The sequence below is a fragment of the Spinacia oleracea genome, chromosome 4 (genome assembly GCF_020520425.1).
Source record: "Spinacia oleracea cultivar Varoflay chromosome 4, BTI_SOV_V1, whole genome shotgun sequence".
NCBI classification, from domain to species: Eukaryota; Viridiplantae; Streptophyta; class Magnoliopsida; order Caryophyllales; family Amaranthaceae; genus Spinacia; species Spinacia oleracea.
In genome coordinates, this window is record NC_079490.1 from 113,893,283 (window position 1) to 113,909,497 (window position 16,215).

Sequence of the window (16,215 nt, forward strand, 5' to 3'; positions counted from 1 at the left end):
TTTGAAGAAAATGGCGCCACCTATGGTGAAATTCAAGACGGAGAGTCCAATCCATTTTCAAAGACAGAGTTTGAAGTTGAAGCTTCAAGATGAAGTCGGGCCATACTAGATCACAATTATATCTTATGCATGCTTTAAGTTATTTATTGCTTTAAATATGTCTTAATTATGCATGAGATTATGGCTTGATTATGTTGCATGATTAAGGATTTTAGTTCACTTAAAATCTAACCAACATAGTAAGAGCCTTAAGTTCCAAACTTTAAAATTGAGTTAAAAGGTGCCATGCCAAAATAACACTTACTTGGATAAACCTTTACATAAATCTTAGTAATAGTTTTCCGCCTAAGCGAGGTGTTACTTATTGATCCTAAAGGGGTAAGGTACACAAATAATTGTGAGTACATGTTAGTTTTGGTGAAACTCAACGATATAAGTAAGGAGTCCTTTTATGTCGTGGCAAATGAGATAGGTTTACCTAATAAGTTCTTAGACGTACCTATCAACCAAGAGTAGTTTCTAGACTATTAGCAAAGGCTTTGCTTAACAAAAATATTTCAGAATTGAGTCTAAATACATAATGTGCTTAATTCTTCAATGATTTAAGGATCTTGGAATCATTTTATTCACACCTGCCGGAACACATAACTTGAATAAAATGCTTAATAAATGATAAATTATGCATGTTTGCTAGAATTTAAAGTTTATTAAGAGAAACTGTGAATGGTTATTTATTTGTTTATTCTTTTAATTGTAGTTTTACTATGGCAAACAACAATCAAAACATCATCATGGGTTCTGATCTTATGGTCAACCTGAACCTAACAAATTTTCTTGAATGGGAAGCTAAGCTAGTTGAAGTAGTCAGACTCAATGGACTTGGGTATGTACTGTTCCATCCCATGCCAAGCTACTATGCCAGAGACATGACCCCTGAAAGATTTGCCGCCTGGGATGCGAATCTCAGAAAGGTTATGAGTCTCATGCTGAACAATATCCCTGATGAATGGGCTAGAAGGTTTGTAGCTTACGAACCTTTTACGCTTATCAAGAATTTGAGGGATATCTGTCGTGGAAACACGGAGGATAGGGACCTAAATGTGCATGAGTTGATTGAATCAATGTCAGGCTTAAAGGTTAGTTCTTATAACAGATGTTTTAGGATGGAGGTCCAAGAAACACATGTTCATCTCCTTCGCACTAAACAAAGGGTAGGCGTCCCACTAAGGTTCCATATGGAGCTTATGCTTTCATATTTTGATCGCCTAAGTCTGCTAGGAACACCAATAAGAGAAAGGATGGCAGTCTCTATCTTGCTCAATTCACTGCACAGTGGGTTTGGTCGCTTCAAGCAACTATACCTAAGTGAACCAAGAGAAGAAACAGTTGCAGAGTTTGTTCACCTTGTCAGAAAGGCTGAGATAGTACTCGACTGTGAAGCCAAAGATTTACTCAAGGCTAAAGGGAGACCCTTCAAGAAAGGTGGAATGTCCAAGGGCAATGCTGAGTCAAGAAAGAAGACGAAGCTGGACAAGTCCACATCAAGTTGTCTTTATTGTGATGGAATTGGCCATTACAAGAGAGAATGTCCAAAGCTTAAGGAAGATCAGAAGAACGGAACAGTCGTTCCATCTTCAGGTATTTTGGTTATAGACTGTATACTTGCTAATTCAACTTCTTGGGTATTAGATACAGGTTTTGGCTCACACTTATATTCCAATTCGCAGGGAGTAAGAAGAAGTAGAAGGTTAAGCAAGGGTGAAGTCGACCTACAAGTGGGAAATGGAGCACGGATTGCTGCATTAGCTGTAGGAACTTATTATTTGTCGTTGCCCTCTGGGCTAGTTTTGGAACTGGAAGATTGTTTCCATGTTCCAAGTCTTACTAAAAACATCATTTCTGTTTCTTGCTTAGATGCTAAGGGATTTTCCTTTTTAATAAAAGACAATAGTTGTTCGTTTTATTTTAAAGAGATGTTTTATGGATCTGCTAGATTAGTCAATGGACTTTATTTATTAGATCACGACAAACAAGTTTATAACATAAATACCAAAAAGGCCAAAAAGAATGATTCATATCTCACCTATCTGTGGCATTGTCGATTAGACCATATTAACTTGAAACGCATAGAAAGACTTCAAAAGGAAGGAATTCTAGAACCATTTGACTTAGAGGATTATGGTAAATGCGAATCATGTTTACTTGGCAAAATGACAAAGCAACCTTTCTCTAAAGTTGGAGAAAGAGCAACTGAACTATTGGGTTTAATCCATACAGATGTATGTGGACCAATGAGTACAAATGCTAGAGGTGGTTTCAGCTACTTTATCACTTTCACTGATGACTTCAGTAGATATGGTTATGTCTACCTAATGAAGCATAAGTCTAAATCCTTTGACAGATTCAAGGAATTTCAGAGTGAAGTAGAGAATCAATTAGGCAAGAAGATTAAGGCACTGCGGTCTGATAGAGGCGGTGAATATCTGAGCTATGAATTTGATGACCATTCTATCAGAATTGACTCCTCCTGGAACACCTTAATGGAACGGTGTGTCGGAACGGAGGAATAGAACCTTGCTAGACATGGTAAGATCAATGATGGGTCAGGCCGAACTTCCAAAAGAATTTTGGGGACATGCACTAAACACAGCTGCACTCACTATAAATAGAGCTCCGTCTAAAGCTGTTCAAAAGACTCCATATAAGTTATGGTTTGGAAAGCCTCCAAAAGTGTCTTTTCTTAAGATTTGGGGTTGTGAAGTATACGTCAAACGATTAATTTCAGACAAACTTCAACCAAAATCTGACAAACGTATCCTTGTGGGCTACCCAAAGGAAACAAAGGGGTATTACTTCTACAATACATCTGAGAACAAGGTGTTTGTTGCTTGAGATTGTATCTTTTTGGAAAGAGATCACATTTCCAAAATGACAAGTGGGAGAAAAGTAGACCTCGAAGAAATTCGAGTCGAACAACAAACTCTAGAGAATGCTCAAGATGACATTCAGGTTGACACTCAGAGATCTTTAGAAGAATCTGGTGAGAATCAAGGACCATCTAGAAATGTAACCCCGCGTAGATCGCAGAGATATAGATCTCAACCGGAAAGGTACTTAGGTATTTTGACGAACGAGAGCTATGAAGTTCTATTACTTGAAAGTTATGAACCTGCGACTTACAAACAAGCTATGACAAGCCCTAGCTCCAAGCAATGGCAAGAATCCATGCAATCTGAATTAGACTCCATGTCTGAAAACCAAGTTTGGGATTTGGTCGATTTTCCAGATGGCTACCAAGCCATAGGAAGCAAATGGGTTTTCAAACTGAAAAAGGACAAGGATGGGAAACTTGAAGTTTTCAAAGCTAGATTGGTTACAAAAGGTTACAGGCAAGTCCACGATGTGGATTATGATGAAACCTTTTCACCAGTTGCAATGCTAAAGTCCATTCGGATAATGTTAGAAATCGCTGCATATTACGATTACGAAATATGGCAGATGGATGTCAAAACCGCTTTCTTAAACGACATTTTAACTGAAACTGTGTTTATGACACAGCCTGAGGGTTTTGAGGGTCCAAAGAATGCTAAAAAGGTATGCAAGCTTAAGAAATCAATCTACGGATTGAAGCAAGCATCAAGGAGCTGGAATATACGTTTTGATGGAGCAATCAGTGACTTTGGTTTTATCAAGAACGCAGACGAATTTTGTGTATACAAGAAGGTCAGGGGGAGAAAAATTGCTTTTCTAGTATTATATGTCGACGACATATTACTTATCGGAAATGACATACCTATGTTGAACTCTGTCAAGATTTGGCTTGGGAAATGTTTTTCAGTGAAGGATCTAGGAGAAGCATAGTACATACTGGGCATCAAGATTTACAGAGATAGATCTAAGAAGATGATTGGACTCAGTCAAAGCACTTATATCAATAAGGTGCTTGAAAGGTTCAATATGGCAGACTCCAAGCGAGGCTACCTACCCATGTCTCATGGAATGACTCTAAGCAAGACTCAGTGCCCAAAAACACTTGATCAGCGTAGACAAATGAGTGGGATTCCATATGCATCATTGATTGGTTCAATAATGTATGCTATGATATGTACACGCCCGGATGTTGTATACGCACTCAGTGCTACGAGTAGATACCAGTCAGACCCAGGAGAGGCACATTGGACTGCTGCCAAGAATATTCTAAAGTACCTGAAAAGGCACAAAGATGATTTCCTGGTCTATGGTGGAGATGATGAATTAATTGTCAAAGGCTATACGGACGCAAGTTTCCAAACCGACAAAGATGATTGCAGATCACAGTCTGGGTTTGTCTTCTACCTCAACGGAGGTGCAGTAAGCTGGAAAAGTGCTAAGCAAAGCACCATTGCGGATTCTACAACTGAAGCGGAGTACATTGCTGCACATGAAGCAGCAAAGGAAGCTATATGGCTAACGAAGTTCATAGGTGAACTTGGTATAGTCCCCTCCATTAAAGGACCAATAGCTCTGTATTGTGATAATAATGGAGCTATTGCACAGGCAAAGGAGCCTAGACACCACCAGAGAGTCAAGCATGTACTTCGTAGATTTCACCTTCTACGAGAGTTCGTTGAAAGAAAAGAAGTCGAGATAAGCAAGATTGGAACTGATGACAACATCTCAGATCCATTAACTAAACCTCTGCCGCAGGCGAAGCACAACTCGCACACTGCAGCTATGGGAATCAAGCATGTTGGAGAATGGCTTTGATGTCCTTATTTAATGTTTTAAAGTTTTAGAGTTTAATACTTTGTAAAAGGTTATTGGTTAACCATTCACATTAATGTATAGAATTCATTTTTCCATTTAATTTGTGGTTTATTAAATGATGAGTCCCTTCAATTTGACGATATATTCAAGATAGACTATCAGGACCAGTCCTGTGACTAAGAAATGTATATAAGATGGTCAGTGGGAGCAAAATTGCTTTTCTAGTATTATATGTCGACGACATATTACTTATCGGAAATGACATACCTATGTTGAACTCTGTCAAGATTTGGCTTGGGAAATGTTTTTTAATGAAGGATCTAGGAGAAGCACAGTACATACTGGGCATCAAGATTTACAGAGATAGATCTAAGAAGATGATTGGACTCAGTCAAAGCACTTATATCAATTAGGTGCTTGAAAGGTTCAATATGGCAGACTCCAAGCGAGGCTACCTACCCATGTCTCATAGAATGACTCTAAGCAAGACTCAGTGCCCAAAAACACTTGATGAGCGTAGACGAATGAGTGGGATTCCATATGCATCATTGATTGGTTCAATAATGTATGCTATGATATGTACACGCCCGAATGTTGCATACGCACTCAGTGCTACGAGCAGATACCAGTCAGACCCAGGAGAGGCACATTGGACTGCTGCCAAGAATATTCTAAAGTACCTGAAAAGGCACAAAGATGATTTCCTGGTCTATGGTGGAGATGATGAATTAATTGTCAAAGGCTATACGGACGCAAGTTTCCAAACCGACAAAGATGATTGCAGATCACAGTCTGGGTTTGTCTTCTACCTCAACGGAGGTGCAGTAAGCTGGAAAAGTGCTAAGCAAAGCACCATTGCGGATTCTACAACTAGAGCGGAGTACATTGTTGCACATGAAGCAGCAAAGGAAGCTATATGGCTAAGGAAGTTCATAGGTGAACTTGGTGTAGTCCCCTCCATTAAAGGACCAATAGCTACGTATTGTGATAATAATGGTGCTATCGCACACGCAAAGGAGCCTAGACACCACCAGAGAGTCAAGCATGTACTTCGTAGATTTCACCTTCTACGAGAGTTCATTGAAAGAAAAGAAGTCGAGATAAGCAAGATTGGAACTGATGACAACATCTCAGATCCATTAACTAAACCTCTGCCGCAGGCGAAGCACAACTCGCATACTGCAGCTATGGGAATCAAGCATGTTGGAGAATGGCTTTGATGTCCTTATTTAATGTTTTAAAGTTTTAGAGTTTAATACTTTGTAAAACGTTATTGGTTAACCATTCACATTAATGAATAGAATTCTTTTTTCCATTTAATTTGTGGTTTATTAAATGATGAGTCCCTTCAATTTGACGATATATTCAAGATAGACTGTCAGGACCAGTCCTGTGACTAAGAAATGTCTATCAAGTGAACTTGAATGTCAAAAGTTGAAAAAGGTCCCTGGTCGGAGTTTTCTATAAAGATGGACGCATAGAAAACGTTAGACGACTAGAATGCAAGATGACTAGTAGTTCTGTTTCTTGAACTATGTGGACATGGCGATGTCGCAATCATTCGCATAGATACTTACTTTGGGAAGACTAGTATCGGACAGACCTATGAAACTTTACTGTAAGAGATGAAAATTTGTCATAAGTAAATTTCATTAAAATTATTAGACACTAATCCTAATACCTGAGTGATTTGAGATTACTTGATTGAGAACTGGTTACTTTGACGTTGTCAACCGTCGCACCGTAAAAGGAGGCTATAAAGGCAACGCTCGGGTAATCACCTATCAAACGAAGTCTAATCTCAAGATCGCAAGATTGGGATTATCCTCCCATAAATCGGGATGAGATGCTGAAAGTTGTACAAGGCCACTCAGAGAGCTAGAAACTGTAAAATGCATGGTCGTGCTCAGATGAATCATAGGCTATGATTATCTGTTTATTTGATCAGTTGAACTCTGAAACCGAGAAAATCCTCTGGACATAATAAGGATGACAACTCTAACCTTATGTTCAAGAGCAAGCATCGAGTGACAAATGAATTAGGAAATGCACACTTGTCCCTACGGACAAGTGGGAGACTGAAGGAAATAATGCCCTTGGTCCAAGTATGCATTTAATGTTTAGTCTAATAAATGCGGTTCAGTATTAATTATACAAGTTAAGTAATTCATTGAGATCAAGTGAACTGTATGCCTAGCTAGAGGCCGCTTCAGTTCAAGTGGAATTAATAATATTATTCCACAGCTTACTCTTGACTGAACCCGTAGGGTCACACAAATAGTACGTAAACGGATCAAGTATTTAATGGAATTAAATACTCCATCTATGGATATTCGGAATCGACGGATCGTGGTTCCAGTGGGAGCTGAGATCGTCAAAGGCAAATTATGAATACTCCGGAAACGATGATATTGCCGGAAACGGAAATATGGATCGTATCGGAAATATAAATATTATCCAAGTCGTAGATGTTGCCGGAAACGGAAACATGGTACGTATCGGAAAATATTATCGGGAATGGAAATATTGCCAGAATTTGAAATATTGTCGGAAACGGAAATATTGTCGGAATCGGAAATATTGTCGGAATCGGAAAATAATTCCGGAAACGGAAATATTAAATATTTGTTCGAAACGGAAATTTATTCCGCAATCGGAAATATTAAATATTGTTCGAATCAGAAAGGAATTCCTGAATCGGAAAATTAATCGGAAGCGCGACGTACAAAATAAACATCGGACGAGCTTGCTAGACGCAAGGCCCAACACGAAGCTAGGCCCAACGCCTAGCAAAGCCCGCGCGCACAAGCAAGCGCATAGGCGCAGCCCACTGCGACCAAGCAAGCAAGCCCAGCCAAGCAAGAAGCAAGGCCAAGCCCGCGAGCAAGGCCAGCGAGCTGGCGCGCCCTTCGTGGGCTGCGATCAGCTGCTGGGCCGAGCTCAGCGCGCGCACACAGCGCCCTTCGTGGGTTGTGCGTGTGTGTTTGTGTTTGTGTACGAAGCCTTGATCGATTAGGATTCGTTTAGATTAATTTCCTAAATCTACTAGAAATTAGGTGATTGAATTTAAGTTAAATTCAGATTAGCTAAATTGATTCCTAGTAGGATTCTAATATCCGATTTCCCTACCCTATAAATAGGTGATCATATTCACAATTTATTGACATCACATTAAAGTATTCATACAAGTTTTAGGCTTAAAACTCAAATTTTTATTTGCTATAAAAACCGAAAATTACATAGAACCTTAGGTGCAATTCTAGTTAATTAAATCTAAGGCGGATCAAAGCGTGTTGTGGACTATCTACGGAGGGACGACATTTGGAGTCCTAGGCTTGTTCTTGTTCGGTTCGGGCGCAGCTAGGGAGGGCACGCTACAAAGTGTATGTGTACTAAATTATGCTAATTGTTATGTGGCAATTAATTTGGATTCCTGGCTTTATGGTTTTTCCGCATGATTTATATTCAGTTATATGTATCATAACCTAACAAAAACTTAGCTCTCAAAGCTTCTTTCATGGTTTCCCAATCAAAATCAGGTTTGGCCATTAAGTCTTTCTTTCGTTGTGACCACCATAGGTCAGCTTCTTCCCTTAGATATTACACAACATTATTGATTTTTAGATCCTCAGGGCAACTGATAGCATCAAATAGTTTGTCAAACTCTCTAATCCAATTTTCTAGGCTTGCAGGGTCTTCCTTTCCAACATAGGTAGGTGGTTTACTAGCTGCTACTTTCTTAAATACATCACCAAATTTTTCAATATTACTCTTGCGAGTTACCTGAGTTATCATAGCTTGAGTCAAGTTTTGAGCTATTTCGGTTAGGCACCTAATCGCCATTCCGACTTTTCCCTGATCTCTTCCTTCCCCGATTACGGATTATCCCTCTCACCATCTTGCCTGGATAAAGGTTTACTAATAGAAAATTTGCAACTAAAACCTAAATTAAAAAGTAATGCAATTAGAATATTGCAACACTTTAGTACATCAAATTCATAACAAAGTACAAGACAATTCACAATTTTCACCAAATTCCATAAAGAAAAAAAATATCTCGACCAATTCCAAATAAAGGAAACTCATCATCATTAGAAGGTTACAATTTCCACCAAACTCCTTCCAAGTACATAATTATTAAGTAAACCATTATACACAAAAATTCACATACATCGCAACTAATGTCACGAAAACAATTTTTTAATTATTTTTGAAGAAAATTCGAACCTATCAACCTAATGCACGGAATATATCATGTAATTCTGGTAAATGCATAAATTAGTTTATTAAATAGACTTTCAACAACTTCTTTTGATCTTTTTCTAAAATTTGCATAAGTTCAAGTACTCGATTTTTTGTGTGAATCCATCAAAACAACATCTTCCCAGGTAGTTAGAGGATTATACACAACGTCGGTATGAGCTCCTCTTATTCAACCTAGACAGAAGACATTACGAGTGATGGATTCACACAATTCATCTTTTCTCAAAAGATAGGAAAATAGTTTTTAATGAAAATATAAATTTCTTTGAAAATAGATTTTCATGCTTAGAATGCGAAACTCTATCATAATGCCCCTTAAATTCTACCCTTACTCTCAAATTTATTTATCAAATTTTAGTCCTAGGTTTTTTCATGGCTAAACTAATACCATTTTGTAACACCCCAAATTTCTCTCTTTTTAAAACCAACATTTATTTGAATAAAACCAACATGGAGAGAAACTTAGGAGTATTACCGCCACATGATTACGTTAAAGATTAATTAACTCAACTAATGCAGCGGAATAACTCAAATATTTTTCTTTGTTGAATAATAATAGTGTATATTTGATAAACCCTTGAAACTTAAATACTAAAATCTGAACTCACAAATGAAACCAACTTCGGAAAATAAATCCTAACTAGTGAACTCTCCATTAATCCCGTATGCAAGCATGTCACATCATCACATCAAGTTCCTGAAAACTGCTCACCAAAAGGTGAATAGGGCCAACCTAAAACAAATAGGAAATACGGGTTAGCAAAAGCTAAGTACGAATATATGCAAGACATGTAAAACATTTATATATAGTTGAACATACTTTCACAAACCATTTAATTCAAACTTGCTTAATTGAAATCATAGAAGATTCTTTTTCCAAAAGTAGAAACTTTCCATAGATAGTAACTTTCCATAAATAGTAACTTTTAAAAAGTATAAACATTCCAAGAATTAAGATTTCCAAAATAGAAACTTTCCAAAAATAGAAACATTCCATGAAAAGAAATATTCAAAATATATAAACTTTCCAAATATAACAATATTCCAAAAGTAGAAACTTTCCAAAAATAGATTCCAATTAGAATATGGAAATCAAAACACCTCTTCTTATCTCCCTTTCCTTCCTAAATGTGCACACCCCCAATCTAGTATTCCATCACAAATCTATACATTGGGGTACTAACCAAATAATAGTCAACAAGTGACCCTTGACTTACACAACAAGTGATGCGTATGAACATAAAAGTTCCATGAAATCCATTCCACCTTGAGACTTTATAAAAGTACAATAATGTCATGAAAGACCATCCAGTTCCAACCATATGATAAACCAACGATCCTCCTTTTATTTAATCAAATTTATTTTTAAAGAAAACAACGTATTTCAAAATAAAGATTTATAACTCATCAAAACCAAACAAACTATTTCAAACACCACTTGAACAAATCCATCATCATATTAAAATCAAGAAAAATATTTAACCTTTCAAAAAGCCTCAAACAATTTTCACAAATCAAGAAACAATTCAAAATCACTAATTCACAATTTTCAATTTGAAAACAATTAATAATTTGAAGTTAATCATTCATATAATAATCTAGCCACATACACGTACCTTGATTAAATAACACCTCACACAAAGATTAGTTTAATCCTGCTACAGATCACTCACGAGTTCCTAACAATTAATAAATAAAACCCTAATTAATTCATGATTAAACAATTAAATTAATAAAAATAAATCTAATGGACTTAAATTTAATTCATGAGTTATGTGCATAATAATAGTATTATAAATCAAAATTTCGAACTATGGTTTAAAAATAAACTTTTAAAAATTACGGCATTAATTTAGAAGATTTGAATAGTAAAAACTGACCGTAAAAACAGTAGGCTTTGAAATCAATTGGGGTGTGAAAGTCACGACACCAAGGTGTAGACATCGGCGGCAAGGAGTGCACGACGTGGGTGTCGTGGTGGTGGTATAAGGGTTTTAGGTAAGAAGGTTTAGAGCCAAAGAGGGAGAAGAAGTGTAAGAGCGGGCTTGGGAAAACTCTCAACTTTTGATGTGAATAATAATGAATGAGGGAAGGGTATTTATAGTTGTAGGATTAGAGTTAGGGTCAGAATTGAACCCTAATAGGTAGATTCGGAGTTGGTGTTTAAGTTAGGGTAGGATTCTGAAGCTAGTCATAATTGTGGTGGTTTTCGGTTTAGAGTAAAATTGATTTTAAATAGAAATACGAAAGATAAAATCACGAAGTTTTACACAGAGTCTTTTATAATTATTTAAGATTTATCCTGAAATTTTCAGAATTTATCTCAAAGAATTAGGATTTTTAGGGAATTTTGAATTGGTAAAACGCTTAAAATCCAATTTTAAATAGAATTATCTTACTTTTTCCAAAATAAATCCGAAATATATTCTCATAAATATTTATTCTGATTTTATAAAATACTAAACAAAATTTTCGGATTTATAAAATAATTTTAAATTGATTAAAACTCTTTTTCTCCAAAATTGATTTCTACTAGAATTAGGACTTAATAAAATCCGAAAAAATAATTTAAATTCAGTTTTGAAAATAATATTCCCTCTAAGAAATTTGAATATTTTCCCTCCAAAGTAATTTAATATCAAATGTAAATAAAAAAATGCATAAAATGATTAATAAATGTCTAAAAATATGGGGTATTACAAAAAATTAAAACGGCCCTTACGTACTAAGGCAAGGCCTTAGGACGAAGCCCAAGCCTCGCCCAATCACAGACCTGCCGCAGCGCCATAGGCCGCGTGCACGAAGCAGCACCCAGTCCTGCTTGCGTGTGGCCGAGTGTGCGGGCTGTGCTCGCTGCCCTTGTGGCTGCTTGCTTGCTCGCTGATGCTGCCAGCGTTGGGCAGTGGCAAGCGCAGCACATGCGAGCTCCCTTGCTCGTATGCTACTGCCTTGCCTCGTGCCTGGCGCTCCGTAGCATCGATGCCCTTTGGTTCTCGACCTCAATACGGCACACATGGCACAACACCCTTGCTGCCGCGCATGCCTTGTTGCTCGTCGCCTTGTACCGCATGGGCGACGAGCTCCCTTGCTCGTCGTCACATGCCCGCACAATGTAACACCCTTAAGGGTAACACTAAGCTTCCTTTGCTTCTTGCGTGCAACATTGGTGGTCGGTTTTATAAAAATTAATAATTTTTATACTTTAATTTAATTGACGAATTAATAAACCATATTAATTTCATTAAATTCGGGCAAAAATCGAAAATTTATTATTCAAATTAATTTCCGATTATATTTATTTTCATGGATTCAAATCTAGGTCATAAAATTTTAAAACTTTTCAAATTTTATGGTGGCCTTTAATCATAGGATCCTAATTAAATTGCTAGTTAATTATGAAAATCAAATCAAATTCTAAATTATTTGAATTTCAACAAATTAATTACAATTACAAATTAAGTTGTATAATTAACAACATTAGGCATTAAAATTGTTAAACATATACAGTAGGTCAATCATAGATTCAAGATTTACGCACAAATAAGAATCGCAAATATTTAATTTAACATCCAAAAAATTATAAATTTTGCGTTCGAAAAACTAAAACCTCCGAACAGTCATAGTTAGGCTTCGAATTTGGGAATTCTAAGCTCGGCATCAAATCTTTAATTTTAGTCAAAATTTTAAAACGTCGTTTACATGCGAAATTCATTATAAAATTATACAATTCCGACCATTATTGACTAAACTGCCGAAAATCCTGCGAACATATAATTAAATAATCGCACGAATTTGCAATCAATTACAATCACGAAATTAATCACCCCTTTAATTCATTGAAAATTATAAATTTAATCCATGTTAACTATAATTGATAATGGAATTAATTAGAGGCTCGTGATACCACTGTTAGGTTATGACAAATATAAAACATATATTTCATGCGGAAAAACCATAAAGCCAAGAATCCAAATTAATTGCCACATAGTCAATTAGCATAATATAGGATACATACATGTGACGCGTGCCTTCCCTAGCTGCTCCAGAACCGAACAAGAACAAATTTAGGACTTCAAGTGTAGTCCCACCGTAGATAGTCCACAGCACGTTCCGATCCGCCTTAGATTCAATTAACTAGAATTTAGCCTAAGGTTTTATGTTATTCGTACTTAATTATTTGGCAAATTATTAAGCTTAGTTTAACCTTAAAACTATATGAATACTTGAGAACATGATGTATATAAATTGTGATTTCCATTACCTATTTATAGGGTAGGATTATCGGAACTAGAAACCTACCAGGATTCAATTTATCTAATTCAATTAGAATTAGACTTAAATTAAATCTTTTGATTTTAGTGTTTATCTTAACAACTAACTCTAGTAGTTTTAGGAAAATAATCTAACCGGACAAATCCTAAGAAACCAAGGGTTCGAGGCTTGCACGAACCACACACGAGCAGCCCACGAGGGGCGCTGCTGTGCGCGCGCGGAGCTCGGCCCAGCAAGCAGCCACGCGGCCCACAGCGTGGGCGCTGCTGCTACTGGCCTTGCCTTGCGCTTGGCTGGGCCTGCCTTGCTAGGCGGGCTGCTGCTGCTGTGTTGCCTTCGCGCGGGCTTCGCTAGACGCGGGCCTAGCTTCGTGCTGGGCCTTGCGTCTAGCAAGCTCGTCCGATGTTTATTTCGTACGTCGCGCTTCCGATTTATTTTCCGATTCCGGAATTCATTTCCGATTCGAACAATATTTAATATTTCCGATTTCGGAATTAATCCGTTTCGAACAAATATTTAATATTTCCGATTCGATAATATTTTCGATTCCGGCAATATTTCCGTTTCCGGCAATATTTCCGATTCCGGCAATATTTCCATTTCCATTTCCGATAATTTTTTCCAATACGTACCATGTTTCCGTTTCCGGCAACATCTACGACTTGGATAATATGTATATTTCCGATACGATCCATATTTCCATTTCCGGCAATATCTTCGTTTCCGGAGTATTCATAATTTGCCTTTTGACGGTTTCAGGTCCCAATGGAACCGAGATCCGTCGATTCCGAATATCCATAAATTGAGTATTTAATTCACTTAAATACTTGATCCGTTCACGTACTATTTGTGTGACCCTACGGGTTCAGTCAAGAGTAAGCTGTGGATTAATATTATTAATTCCACTTGAACTGAAGCGGCCTCTAGCTAGGCATACAGTTCACTTGATCTCACTGAATTATTAACTTGCATAATTAATTAATACTAAACCGCATTTATTAGACATAGCATTGAATGCATACTTGGACCAAGGGCATTATTTTACTTCACCAACTCCGTCAAAGGTGGAGCTTGTACATTGTTTCTCTTATTGTACTTCGGAAACCACCTCTGAATCATATTATGGTTGACATCTCCCTCAACCTTATTTCGAGGTGTCTCCTCAACATCGACACGCTTGTCTCACGGCAGGCCAAAACGTCATAGACATCATAGTCATATAATTGAACATTGTGATTCCGACCTTCTCCAAACTAGAGCGTATGTCCAACACCCATTTAATGCTTGTTTGATCGTTATAGGTCATATCTAGGCTAAAATAAGGCATTTTCGCTCCCAACTTTAAAATAAAGAACCTAAGGACTCATTTAAAACTTATTACATGTTTAATATGCATAATTTTAACGATCTAAGACTCGTTCCAATCTATTTATGCACCTATAGGCTCATTGGGTCGTTATAGGTCATATTTAGGCTAAAATGACATTTTCGCTCCTAACTTTGAACTAAAGAACCTAAGGACTCATTTTAGACTATTAGGACATTGTCATTAGTTTCTTGAATGTTAAAATGTGATATTTAATTTGTATTTAATCTAATGTTTAATTTAAATTTCTGTTTTTGTAAAGGTCTACACTCCGAGGATTGCGCCTTATGCGAGGAATTTGATGTGGTTCGTGAGCAATGGGCTAAGTTTTTTACCAACAAGTATTTATTATTGGCTTTAGCGCGCTTGATCGAGTTGGTTTAGTTGTTATAGAATAAATTTTATATTAAAATGTATGTTTATGTTGAAATTGGAACATATATTTAAATGTAATATGTGCACTTTGGTTTTGGGATATATAGTATACAAAACTCCAGTTGTTGTTTTTATATTTGTTTTACAGGTTGCGTTATTCTATTATTGTTTTGACAGGTTTCTATATTTGGTGCAAGGCACTCTACGTATCCCTAAACAAAATTAGAATTTTCCCCCCAAAAGTGCTTTTTTGCAGCGTACATATATGTTGTACGCTGCAACAAGGGAAAAAAATTTCGCAAAAATTCAGACTTGTTGCAGCGTACAAATAAATGTACGCTGCAAAAAGTTGAGTCTGTTGCAGCGGGCTTTTATATGTACGCTGCAACAAGTCCAAAATTTTGCCAATTTTTTGGCACTTGTTGCAGCGTACATATAAAAGCCCGCTGCAACAAATCACTTTTTGCAGCGAACTTGTACGCTGCAACAAGTTCAGACTTGTTGCAGGCCCCCCAGTTGCAGCATACGATGTACGCTGCAACAGGGGTCTAAAAGCCCGCTGCAATAAGGGTTTTTTCTACTAGTGACAACAGGCCCACAAAACCAATTTCGGTTATCGCCTTCACTTGCTTCTCTTTTTTCTTTATAACAGCGAAGGGGTTAATCAGAGCCTCAAGTCGACAACTAAGTTTAAAATCCCTACAAAAACGAAAAGAATTTAAAACAAAGAATATGTTAACTAATAAATGAAACAGGTACACTAAATTCTTGAAATACTTAACTAATTGTTTTCACAATTTAACTAATTACTTTTAAAAGGTAATTGCAGAATCAATATTTAACTAATTGCGTTTTATGCTTAACTAATTACTTTAATTGCTTAACTAATTGATTAAGTACATGAACCAATTAATTAACCAGGGAAAGCAATTAGTTCAACAATGAATTAAAATAGTTAAACAATGACATATATTAGTTAAAGATGATAGGATTTATACCTATCCAACTCTATAACAACCTCGTCCTCCTCCATGTATTCCAATTTCACTTTCGGCTTCTTTGGCCCTCTTTTGGACGGAGCAACATCATTCTGTTGACCAACATCAACGTCTCCGGTATGCTTCCCAACACGTTTTTTTTTTATTGTTTTGGGGAATTAGGAACAGTCTCCTGGAGTCATTTCCCAGCTACCT